This window comes from Solanum dulcamara, chromosome 10 (assembly GCF_947179165.1).
Source record: "Solanum dulcamara chromosome 10, daSolDulc1.2, whole genome shotgun sequence".
Lineage (NCBI taxonomy): Eukaryota > Viridiplantae > Streptophyta > Magnoliopsida > Solanales > Solanaceae > Solanum > Solanum dulcamara.
In genome coordinates, this window is record NC_077246.1 from 61236309 (window position 1) to 61247380 (window position 11072).

Sequence of the window (11072 nt, forward strand, 5' to 3'; positions counted from 1 at the left end):
CAAGCTCTGAAAACCCAAAAGGTTCTCATTGAAAAAGTGTTCTACCTTGGTACCAGAGCAAAACTAGGTATGAAGGACTGGTTGATATGGTCAAAATTCAAGGTTGGACTCACCTTTTTGAGTGGCATGTTGCCATTCTTCATGAGATGGAAATGTGTAAATTCTATTATAACATTGATTTCACTTAGGATGGTATTTTGACCACTAAAGTGGGTGGGATTATGTTTCATTTGAGTGGGCAGATCATGGGGGAGATTCTAAGGGTGCCTCGAGAAGGAATTGCCTCTGTTAATAAATCATCTCAAATTCATCTTGGAAGCAGGTAAACTTTCTGACCTAAACTGTGATGATATTCCAAAGAAGTTCCTAAAAGGTCAATACCAGTTACACTTTGAATTCATCAACAAAGTACTTCTGCCAAGGTCGAAAAAGAGGACATTGGCTTCATCTGCAGACATGTTCCACATGGAGTTGTTATGTCCGGAAACGACAGTTTAAAATTGATTTTAACTTTTTTTAAAAAAAATTAATTTTAAAAAAGAAGTCGCCACTTAATTTTTTAAAGAAATTAAGAAAACATAATTTAAAAGACCCTAACAAATTTACGTCTAAAAAAATTTAAAAAAAAGGATAAAAATTCAAATTTTCACTTTGAGTAGATGTTAGCATTCAAAACAACCGCTAACATGTGGTTGTCCGATGATTTGAAAAACTAATTAACTAACTTCAAGAAAAATTTATTAAGATAAAAGAAAGGCATTTTGAGTTACTTGAAAAAAGGGAAATTTTGGACAATTGAAAACGGTTGAAAATGAGATAAACTTAGCCAAATGACTAATTGAGTAAAAATTATTTGATTAATAAAATCATTAAATCATCACAAAACAAAATTGGTTCATCTTTAGGGGAATCTAATTTAAGTTAAACCAAAGCTAAAGTTAGAATTTAACAAATAACAATTAAATAAATTAAGAAATAAATATCTAAATTTAACAAATGTCCAAAGTGGACTATTTTGGGCCCAAAAGTCAGGTTCTATTCTCCTGGATTGAGTTAGGCCTTTCAGCTGCTAATCATTTTGGGCTTTGGTCCATTTTCCTCCTTGTATCACTATGTATACAATCACTATATATCATGTATATTGTTGTATGTAATGTATATCCAATGTATACTGAGGTATAAAACTCAATTCTTGCCTCCCAAAACCTGTCATTTGGCTTCCTTTGCATGCATATCAGCTTCCTTTTGCTTCGGATGATTGATGAGCCTGGCTCGATGAAAAAGTGTTGATTTTCAACCCAACAAAATGCAAAGAGGAAGTCCTGAATAGACTTGGATTGATGTCACATGTAGCAGAGGAAAAAGATAAGAATTAATATATATATAAAAGACTCTTTGAATGATTAAACAAAAATGAGACAGTAAGCTTAGATCATTTAGAGAAAACAAGTTAATTACATATAAAAGAAGCATTGCCATGATGAAATGAAATTAGCCAAACAAGGATGATAGACCAGTCCATAAGTTCATTGCATTTATAAAACAAAATCACCAGCAATTATGCCATAGTTGTGGTAGAACAATAAATCAGAATCATTTGAAAAAAGAATACATTCCAAATTTTCACATTAATTCATAATCAAAGTAAAAGCTCGATCATGAAACAAGCAGAGCATGTATACGAAGTGAACTTAAACACTCGCATATCTGTACCAAGGAAATTTTTTAAAGAAGTTGTTCATGCTTCTCAAATTCAATCCTTGAGTTGACCAAAATAAAGACATGTTTAAATAAATGGACAAGGAACTTGAGCACTAAAACACACTACAGGAAAAGTAACAAAACAAAACAATTATCTCCAAGATGACATCAATAATTAAGTTATTAAGATGAGCTTAAAGAACGAAACAGTTAGAAAAGGATGGCTTGGATTTAAATTGGGGACATGACCCTAAAATAACACTTCAGAGAGCAAACTACAAGAGCTCAACACTGAAAAAATTTCTCTTTTCAATACATGAAGCAATGCTTGGATTTAAATTGAGGACTTGAATCCTAAATAACACTTCAGAGAGCAAACTTGAGCTACAAGAGCTCACACTGAAAATCAAACTCTTTTCAACATATGAAGCAATGAATTTCACGGGATTGAACCAAACACAAAACGAAAAAATAAAAAAACTAAAATAAACTTTGGGCATGAAGACATGTTAAGCAGTGAATAAACATATGCAGTAGGGGTATGTAATATGAAGCAAATTGGTTCAAACAAATGAATAACCGCTTTCTAAATCAAGGTTTAACAAATAAATAGGACTCGTATTCATCAAATTTAGAAGACAAATAGGTCAGTAGCTATTCTAGTAGACAAAGCTTTAAACTTCGAAAGTTTGAATAAAGTAGGAAAAATCTAACTACTTTTCTCAAAGGATTAACATCTAGACAATCCCAAAATACTTACAGGGAAAAACTAAAGCACGTGAATAGATTCCAAACAAACACTACAACGTATTTTCGAGCAAAATAAACAGAGAATCGTATACATAACCTGAAATCTAGTCTAGATAAAGGAGATAAATCAAGTAAACTAATGTTCCACTGTAAAGAAATCTGGAATATACGATATAACAAGATGCATAGCTACTCAACTAAATGCTGAATCAGCCCATAAATGAAGGAAGAAAGGAGAAAAGGTTACCTTTTTCGGAGCAGTGACACTGGATGACGACGAGCTTGGAAGCCTTCCACCATTGTGAGCCAAATTTAATGAGCTCCGGCGATCAATCAAAAGAGATTTGAATTCAAGGAAAAGAAATAGAAAACTACTCTGTTTTAGAGAATGAATCCTTGTATTTCGGATGAGAAAATCCTATTTTTTAGGTGATGGAACCGTGTGCCCTTAAAGAGTCCTCCAGCTGTCCCCAAAATAGTGAATACAGGGGAATTTATATGGGAAAATTAGGTCAAAATTGGAGGGGAAATCTGATAAAAATTCAAAATTCAAATTCGAACCAAGGAATATGCCGAATCGAGTTCCAATTGGAACAAATTCTTAATGGATTTGAGAATGGGATCCATCAATTTCAAGATGAAGGGAGAGCGAAGTAGGAGATTGCAACATCTGGACACCTTCGAGAACCATCCTACGGAGGATAAGGGATGGAAGAGAGAAGAGGAACACGCTAGCTGCTAGGGCTCGTTGGGTTTGTTCTGGATGAAGACAAGTACGGGGTGTGCTGGTCGTATACTCGGAGGTGTACGCGTATGATGAGTGTACATGGTGAATTATTTTGTTTGGGAGGAAGATGGGTAAAGGGTTGCTGGGTCAGTGGGTCGGTGTTGTTGTTGTATTTGTTAAAAAAGGGAAATGGGTTTTTGGGTGTTGTTCGTAGTAAATTTTACCTAAATTTTATAGTCATGCGCATAGCGGAAGCTTAATTGCATTGGACTGCCATTTTTTTATTCCTCTTGATTACACTTTATTTCTACTCTTTTAAAAGTTACACAAATTTCCTTTTTTGGATACAACATGTACATCCTGATACATCACATGAAGTGATGTATTCGACCAATACATCATGTAAAGTGATGTATCCGACATCTCTATATATCACAAAAATGATGTATCCAACATCTCTATATATCACGAAAATGATGTATCCATGTAACGACCTACTTTTGTCGTTACGGATAAGCCAATAAGAAAGGAATTTGACCCAGAAAAGCTTGGGTAGTGATTTCGAAAAACTAGAGCCTAGGCTAGACATGGATGAATACTGAGTCAAGGAAAGTCTAGGGTGTTATGGATTTGGATGGGGGATTACCCTTTAATTTGATTAGGTCACTTGATAACCAAGTTGATTTGGAGCCTGAACGGCTTTACAGAATTGCATTCGGGTGAGTAAACCTCCCGAAATCGATCTTAGCGTGAAAGGTATATTTTAAGGCATCTTGAGAAGAGAGTGTGTTGTAAAAGGTGGATCTTGGAGACTCTTTACGAGCTCTCTCTCTTCGCCTATCCCACCAGGGCTGGGCCGCCAGAGAGAGATGGTCATGCTGTGGTGGGATAGGGGTGACTAAAAGTCGGGATAAAGTCCCAAAACAGCTTTTAGTCATTCTATTTCGTTCTTAAGAGACCAGAAGCAACCTATGGTGAATTCTTGCTGGTTTCCACCACAATTAGTGCCAAAGGTAAGTTAATTACTCCCTAAATTTATAATTTGTTTCTTAGAACCCATAATCTATGGTGGGTATTGGGGAGGGTTTTGAACGAAAACTAATAGTGGGAAATAGTCCTAGATGGGGGTTAGGGTCATGGGTTGGTATAACAGGGGAATTATGTTATAATTCATGTAAATTAGGCCATTATATTGACCTTTTGTATGTATTTACTGTCTTTAGATCAAGAACAAGCTGAACGAACCAGGAAAGGGAAAGCTCATGCACTTAAGAGTTACCAAATTTTGATTTCGAGGTAGGTGATGGTTTGTTTCCTGTATGTTATTCATGTACTTGCTAAAGTACTCCACTATATGCATATGTATATATGAATAAAGAAGCATGCAATAATCTGTGTGGAACGATTACTTACGGGCTAAGATGTGTAATGAACTTGTTCTTGATAGCCATGATATTTTGTCTATTCATTGTGATTGTGGTTAAATTGTATGCTTGGATTGGATGTCATGTTCTGACATGCATTTGGATTAGGTTTCAGTTTTGACACATATTTAGATCGGGTGTCATATTCCAACACAACCTTGGATCGGGTGCCACATTCCAACACATAGACTTGTGATTGCAAGTCCCATGAGAGGACCTTTATGTGAATTTACATGATATTAAGAATGATGAATTGTGATAATGCTAAGTACTAGTTGGGAGATGATATAGGTTGGGTCTGTTTTGTATATATGTGCTTATGGTGCAGTATTTACTTGTCCATGACTCACTTACTAGCTAGTCGCGTGATCCTACTAGTACACTCTTGATTTTGTATACTGATATTACACTTGCTCTGCCTTTGTTGAGTGCAGGGCATATTCAGACGGCTGCTGAGAGATAGAATAGAAGACTGTTAGTTGCCAGAGTCTAAAGTGAGAAAATTCCTTCAGATTGTCGTGGACTCTTCCTACTCTAGTCCTTCTTCTAGGACTTGTTTTTAAACATTGTTTATTTTATGACTTATTGGGATTGCATCCCCTTCCTAAACTTGATATTTTTCTAGAGTTTTGGTACATTCAACTTTCAATTCCTATGAGTTAATTCCATATAATTGAGGTTGATAACTAGATATTTCTGAGTTTATGGGAACTCAACCATTTATTTATTATAAACCTGCTTCCGCATCTTTAAATGTCTCATGTCTTGCGAGTGTGGTTAGTTTAGGGATTTAATAATGGCTCTCCCACCAGAGGGTTAGTAGGGGTGCGAATGACAACAGGTCAGGGTTATGACATAGTTGGTATCACAGCCTTAGGTTCGATGATCTCGTTGCACTAAAATGAGTCTAGTAAAGTCTTACAGAACTATACAGAGATGTATGTGCTTTTATTCGAGAGGCTACAGGACTTTAGGAAAATTTCTCTATCTTCTTTTCCCTCGTGCTATGACTTGATTCCAATTAGAATTGGTAATCCAAATTGGTATATAACCTCTTTCACTCCCTTGTCCGCAGATAGTAAACAATCGCTATAATGGTGTTCGGCCCGTGGCTCCTATTGAACCAAAAGAGAAACCCACTGTGAGAGGATGCAATTGAGGCAGGGGAAGGAGAGGGAGATGTGGTAGAGGCTATTGAAGAGATGCACCAGTTAGGGGAGAGGCTCCAGTAAAGAAGTAGTAGGAGATAAGGTCCCTCCCACAACCTAGGATGTATCAGTGGAAAACTTAGAGGAGGAAGGGGAGACTGTTGAACAGGTGGAGGATGCCTAAGTCGGGGCAGCCGATTTTCCCCCTTTGGACTCGATATTAGCCCAGCAGATTACGGCATTCTTAAGTGGGTTGGCTGGCACTATAGCCCTTCCCACCATGCTCGCAGCACCAGCTCCTATTGTTTTCCCATTTGTTGCTGCAGCACCATTGGTAGGTGAGGTGGTAGGCACTAATGCCTTCTTCAGACTACTTATTGGTCCAGTTATGACTAGCACTTAGCATGACATGCTCACAAAGTTCCTAAAACTTAAGCTTCTAGTCTTCCATGGTTCTAATAGTGAGGATGCCCACAAGTTCATCCTTGATTGTTATGAAAGGCTACAAAAACAAAGGATAGTACATCAGCATAGAGTGGAATTTGTGACCTTCCAGCTTCAGGGTGAGGGAAAGTAGTGATGGAAGGCTTATGTGGAGTGTCGCTCGCCAATGTTTCCCCCACTTACTTGGGTCTACTTTTATACCTTGTTTATGGATAAATATGTGTCACCTACTTGAGGGACCGCAAAAATGATGAGTTCATGGCATTGAAAGGGTGGTACGTCAGTGGTCGCTTATGAAGTGAAATTTCATCCATTCTAGGTACGCTACTCAGTTGGTAACTACAGACAAGGAGGGAATCTGGTCATTTGTAAAAGGGTTAAACCTTGAGTTGCAGGTTTTGTCAGTTCATATGACTTCATCGGGCAGATATTTCAATGAAGTCACTGATTTTTTGAAGAAGGTAAAGGGTGTAAGGCGAGATGGGCAGGCCAAAGCTTTGGCTAAGAAGCCCAAGAGTATAGGTAACTTTCAGGGATCTTATTCTAAAGGGTTAGGCAGGCCAGCAATTGCAGCTTGTCCGATTCAATCAGCACTGCCCACTTTTAGTAGCAGTTTTTCAAGTACTCCATAATAGCATCTTGTTTAAGAGGGCCAAGGAGCATCTTTTTCAGGCAGTAGGCCGTCCCTTGAGAGCGATTGTTTTAATTATGGAATGTTAGGACACATCAGGAGTTAGGGTCCCCACCCTCGCAGTACAGATTCATCACCCCAATAGGCCAGGGTAATGGTACCCACGGGCGAAGGTGGAAGCAGTAGAAGACGTCCACAAGCTAGGCGAGGAGAAAATTTAAGAGGCCATGGAGGTCGAGATAATGGTAGTGTAGGTGGAGGACTAGCGCATCCAGCCAGGGAGATAGCCTATTAGGATAACGAGTCTCTATTTTATGACTTTCTATTAAGATCAAGGCTGAGGCGTCTAATGCCGTGATTACAGGTACTATTCTTGTCTGTAACCAGATGGCTATTATCTTGTTTGATTCAGGTTCTACTTATTCATATGTGTCAGTGAGATATGCCTTAAGTTTTGATGTACTTTATGATGTACTTGATTCCCCCATCCATGTTTCTATCCTTATTGGAGAGTCTGTCATAGTCACCCATGTTTATCATGCTTGTTCCGTTATGTTTATGGGTTTCCAAAGTTGGGTTGACTTACTAATTTTGATGTGATCCTAGGCATGACTTGGTTGTCCCCCTATTATGTTGTGCTTAACCATAATGCTAAGACTTTGACTCTAGAGATCCCGGGGAGGGAAAGGTTAAAGTGGGAAGGGGTGTACAAGTCTAAACCAGCTAAGGTCATATCATTTCTCCAGGATAGAAAAATGGTAGGGAAAGGGTGTTTGGCCTATTTGGCCCATATTCGGAATGTTGATATAGAATCTTCCTCTATATAGTCTATTCTGATTGTGTGTGAATTTTCAGATGTGCTCCCTGCAGACTTGCCTTGTATGCCTTCTGATAGAGACATAGATTTTTGTATTGATTTGGAGCCAGGCACTCGCCCAATTTCTATTCCTCCATACTGCATGGGTCCAATAGAATTGTGAGAGCTTAAGGCTCAAATCCAAGAACTTCTAGACAAGGGATTTATCCATCCTCGTGCTTCTCTCTAGGGTGCTTCTGTGTTGTTTGTTAAAAAAAAGATAGTATTATGAAAATGCGCATATATTACCAATAACTGAATAAGGTCACTATTCAGAATAAGTACCCATTGCTATGTATTAATGACCTTTTTGATCAATTGCAATGTGCATCAGTCTTTACAAAAATTGATCTCGGGTCTGGGTATCATTATTTGAAGATTAGGCTTGAGGATGTGCCCAAAACAACTTTTAGAACAAGACATAGGCACTATGAGTTTTTAGTGCTATCTTTTGGACTGACCAATACACCTGCAACCTTCATGAGTTTGATGAATGGAGTTTTCAATTCATTCTTATATTCTTTTGTAATTGTGTTTATAAATGATATTCTGGTATGTTCGAAGAGTGAACAAGAACATGCAGTCCATCTTCATATTGTTCTAGGTGTTTTGGGGAAGCAGAAACTGTATGCAAAATTCTCCAAGTATGAATTTTGGTTGCCTTTAGTTGCCTTTTTGGGTCATGCTATTTTAAAGGAAGGGGTAATGGTAGACTAACAAAAGATTGAAGCGGTTAAGAACTAGGTTCAGCGTAGCTATGTGACTGAGTGAGGAGTTTTGTGGGACTTTCTACAACACCTATCTTGACCTTGCTGGTTGAAGGTCAAGACTTTATTATTTATTGTGATGCTTCACATTCAGGTTTGGATGTTATGTTCATGCAGGACAAGAATTTTATAGCCTATGCTTTATGATAGTTGAAGATGCATGAGAGGAACCACCTGACTCGTGACTTAGAGTTTGCAGATGTAGTGTTTGCTCTAAAAATCTGGAGGTATTATCTTTATGGTGTCAAGTGTGAGGTATATACTGACCACTGCAGTTTGTAGCATGTATTCACCCAAAAATATTTGAACTTGAGACATCGAAGATGGATAGAGTTGCTCAAATACTATGATGTTGTCATTCAGTATCATCCAAGTAAGGCTAATGTTATGGCAGCCGCATTAAGCTGAAAATCGATTAGCATAGGCATTCTGGCTTATTTGGGAGCCTACAATGGCCTGAGATTCAAGCCTTGGAGGCCAAATTTATGAGACTAGGCATCTTAGTAAAGGGTGGGGTGATGGCCAACGTTGATCTAAGACCCACCTTTATTGAGGAGATTAAGGCCAAATAGTTTGAACATATGAACTTGAATGAGATTAGAGAGAAAGTATTGATGGGAAAGTCCCAGGATGCAGTCCTTGATGCAAGTGGGGTGCTCAACTTCATGGGAAGGATTTATGTTCCTTTGTTAAATGGTTTAATCTAGAAAGTATTGACCGAGTCTTATGGTTCGAGGTACTCTATTCATCCTGGAGTGACCAAGATATATCAAGACTTGAAGCGTCTATATTGGTGGTCGGCTATGAAGAAAGACATAGCTGAATATATAGCTAAGTTCCAGAATTGCCAGCAGGTAAAATATGAGCACCAAAGACCTGTAGGTTTGCTCCAAAGGATGCCCATTCCTGAATGGAAGTGGGAAAGGATAGTTATGGACTTCGTGGTGGGAATCCCCAAGACCTTAGGGAAGTATGATTCCATTTGGGTGGTGGTTGACAGATTGACAAAGTCATCCCACTTCACTCTGGTTAGAGTGGACTACAATGCACAACAGTTGGGAAGAACTTATATGAAAGAGATAGTGAGGCTGCACGGGGTGTCCCTTTCTATCATTTCAGACTGTGGTACGCAGTTCACCTTTATATTTTGGGGAAATTTGCATGAAGAGTTGGGCACTCAACTCACTTTCAGCACAACCTTCCATCCAAAGATATATGGACAGTCAGAGAGGAGCATTCAAGAGCAGGAAAATATTTTGAGAGCATCTGTGATAGATTTTAGGAGATATTGGGATAATTTTTTGCCTTTATGTGAGTTCTCCTACAATAATAATTACCGCTCCAGAATCGAGATGGCACCATTTGAAGCCCTTTATGGGAGGGGATATAGGGCCTCCCATAGGATGGTTTCAAACTAGAGAACTGAAGCCTTTGGGGGTGGACTTAGTAAAGGATGCTCAGGAAAAGGTAAACAGCATCCAAGCTAAGCTTCTAGCGGCTCAAAGTAGCCAAAATGAATATGTTGACCGTAGGATAAGGGAAATGGCATTTCAGGATGGTGATCAAGTGTTGCTAAAAGTGTCACCCACTAAGGGGGTAATGAGATTTGGTAAGAAGGGCAAGCTCAATCCTCATTATATTGGTCCTTTTGAGATTCTTGACTGTATAGGCCAGTGTCTTGCAGATTGGCTTTACTGCCTATCTTGTTGGGAGTAATCTAGTATTTCATGTATCAATGTTGAAGAAATATTATAAGGATGGGGATTACATCATTAAATGGGACTCAGTTTTGTTAGACAAGAATCTTCAATACGAAGAAGAGCTAATGGCAATCTTGGATCGTGATATTCGGAAGCTGAGGAACAAAGAAATTAAGTCTGTGAAAGTTCAAAGGAATTATCGTCTAGTAGAGGAAGCTACTTGGGATACCAAAAAGGATATGCGAGACAAGTATCCCCAGTTGTTCATCGAATCAGGTACACTCTATCTCTATCTTAGCTTGTTTTTCCTAGTTGGTCACTCGAGGATGAGTGATGGGTAAATGGGTATCTATTGTAACGGCCTACCTCGTTCGTTACATGTGAGCCAATAGGAAAGGAATTTAGGCCAGAAAAGCTTGGGTAATGCTTTTGGAAAAATTTAATCTAGGCCAGACTTGGACAAATTCTGAGCCAGAGAAAGTCTAGGGTTAATCAGATTTGGATGGGGGATTGAGTATTTAATTTGATTAGGTTTGCTGATAGCGAAGACGATATGGAGCATGTACATTTTTATAGAGTTGCATTCGAGTGAGTAAAACTCTTGGAATCGATCTTGCCGTGAAAAGTATATTTTATGGCGTCTTGAAAAGAGGGTGTGTTGTAAAAGGTGGGACTTGGAGACTCTTTAAGAGATATCTATCTCTTCCTATCCCACCAGAGCGAGTTTAATCCCACCAGGGTGGGGCTGACAGAGTGAGATGGTCCCGCTGTGGCTGGAATAACATGATTTAATGTCGGAAAAAAGTCCCAGAATGGTTTCTAGTCATCCTTTTCGTTCTTAAGAGACTAGAAGTGACCTAGGGCGAATTCTTATTGGTTTCCACCACAATTAGTGCAAAAGGTAAGTATATTAGTCCCTAAACA

General features: G+C 38.6%; 1 long non-coding RNA gene across 1 annotated transcript; it reads right to left on the minus strand.

Annotated features, from left to right (window-relative positions):
• Window positions 1–938: 938 nt before the first annotated feature.
• Window positions 939–3326, minus strand: LOC129871340 (uncharacterized). The gene is made up of 2 exons (XR_008762240.1): window positions 2699–3326; window positions 939–1322 (listed from the first exon to the last, which is right to left on the minus strand). It is a non-coding gene; the product is annotated as an uncharacterized LOC129871340 (long non-coding RNA).
• Between the last annotated feature and the right edge of the window lie 7746 nt (window positions 3327–11072).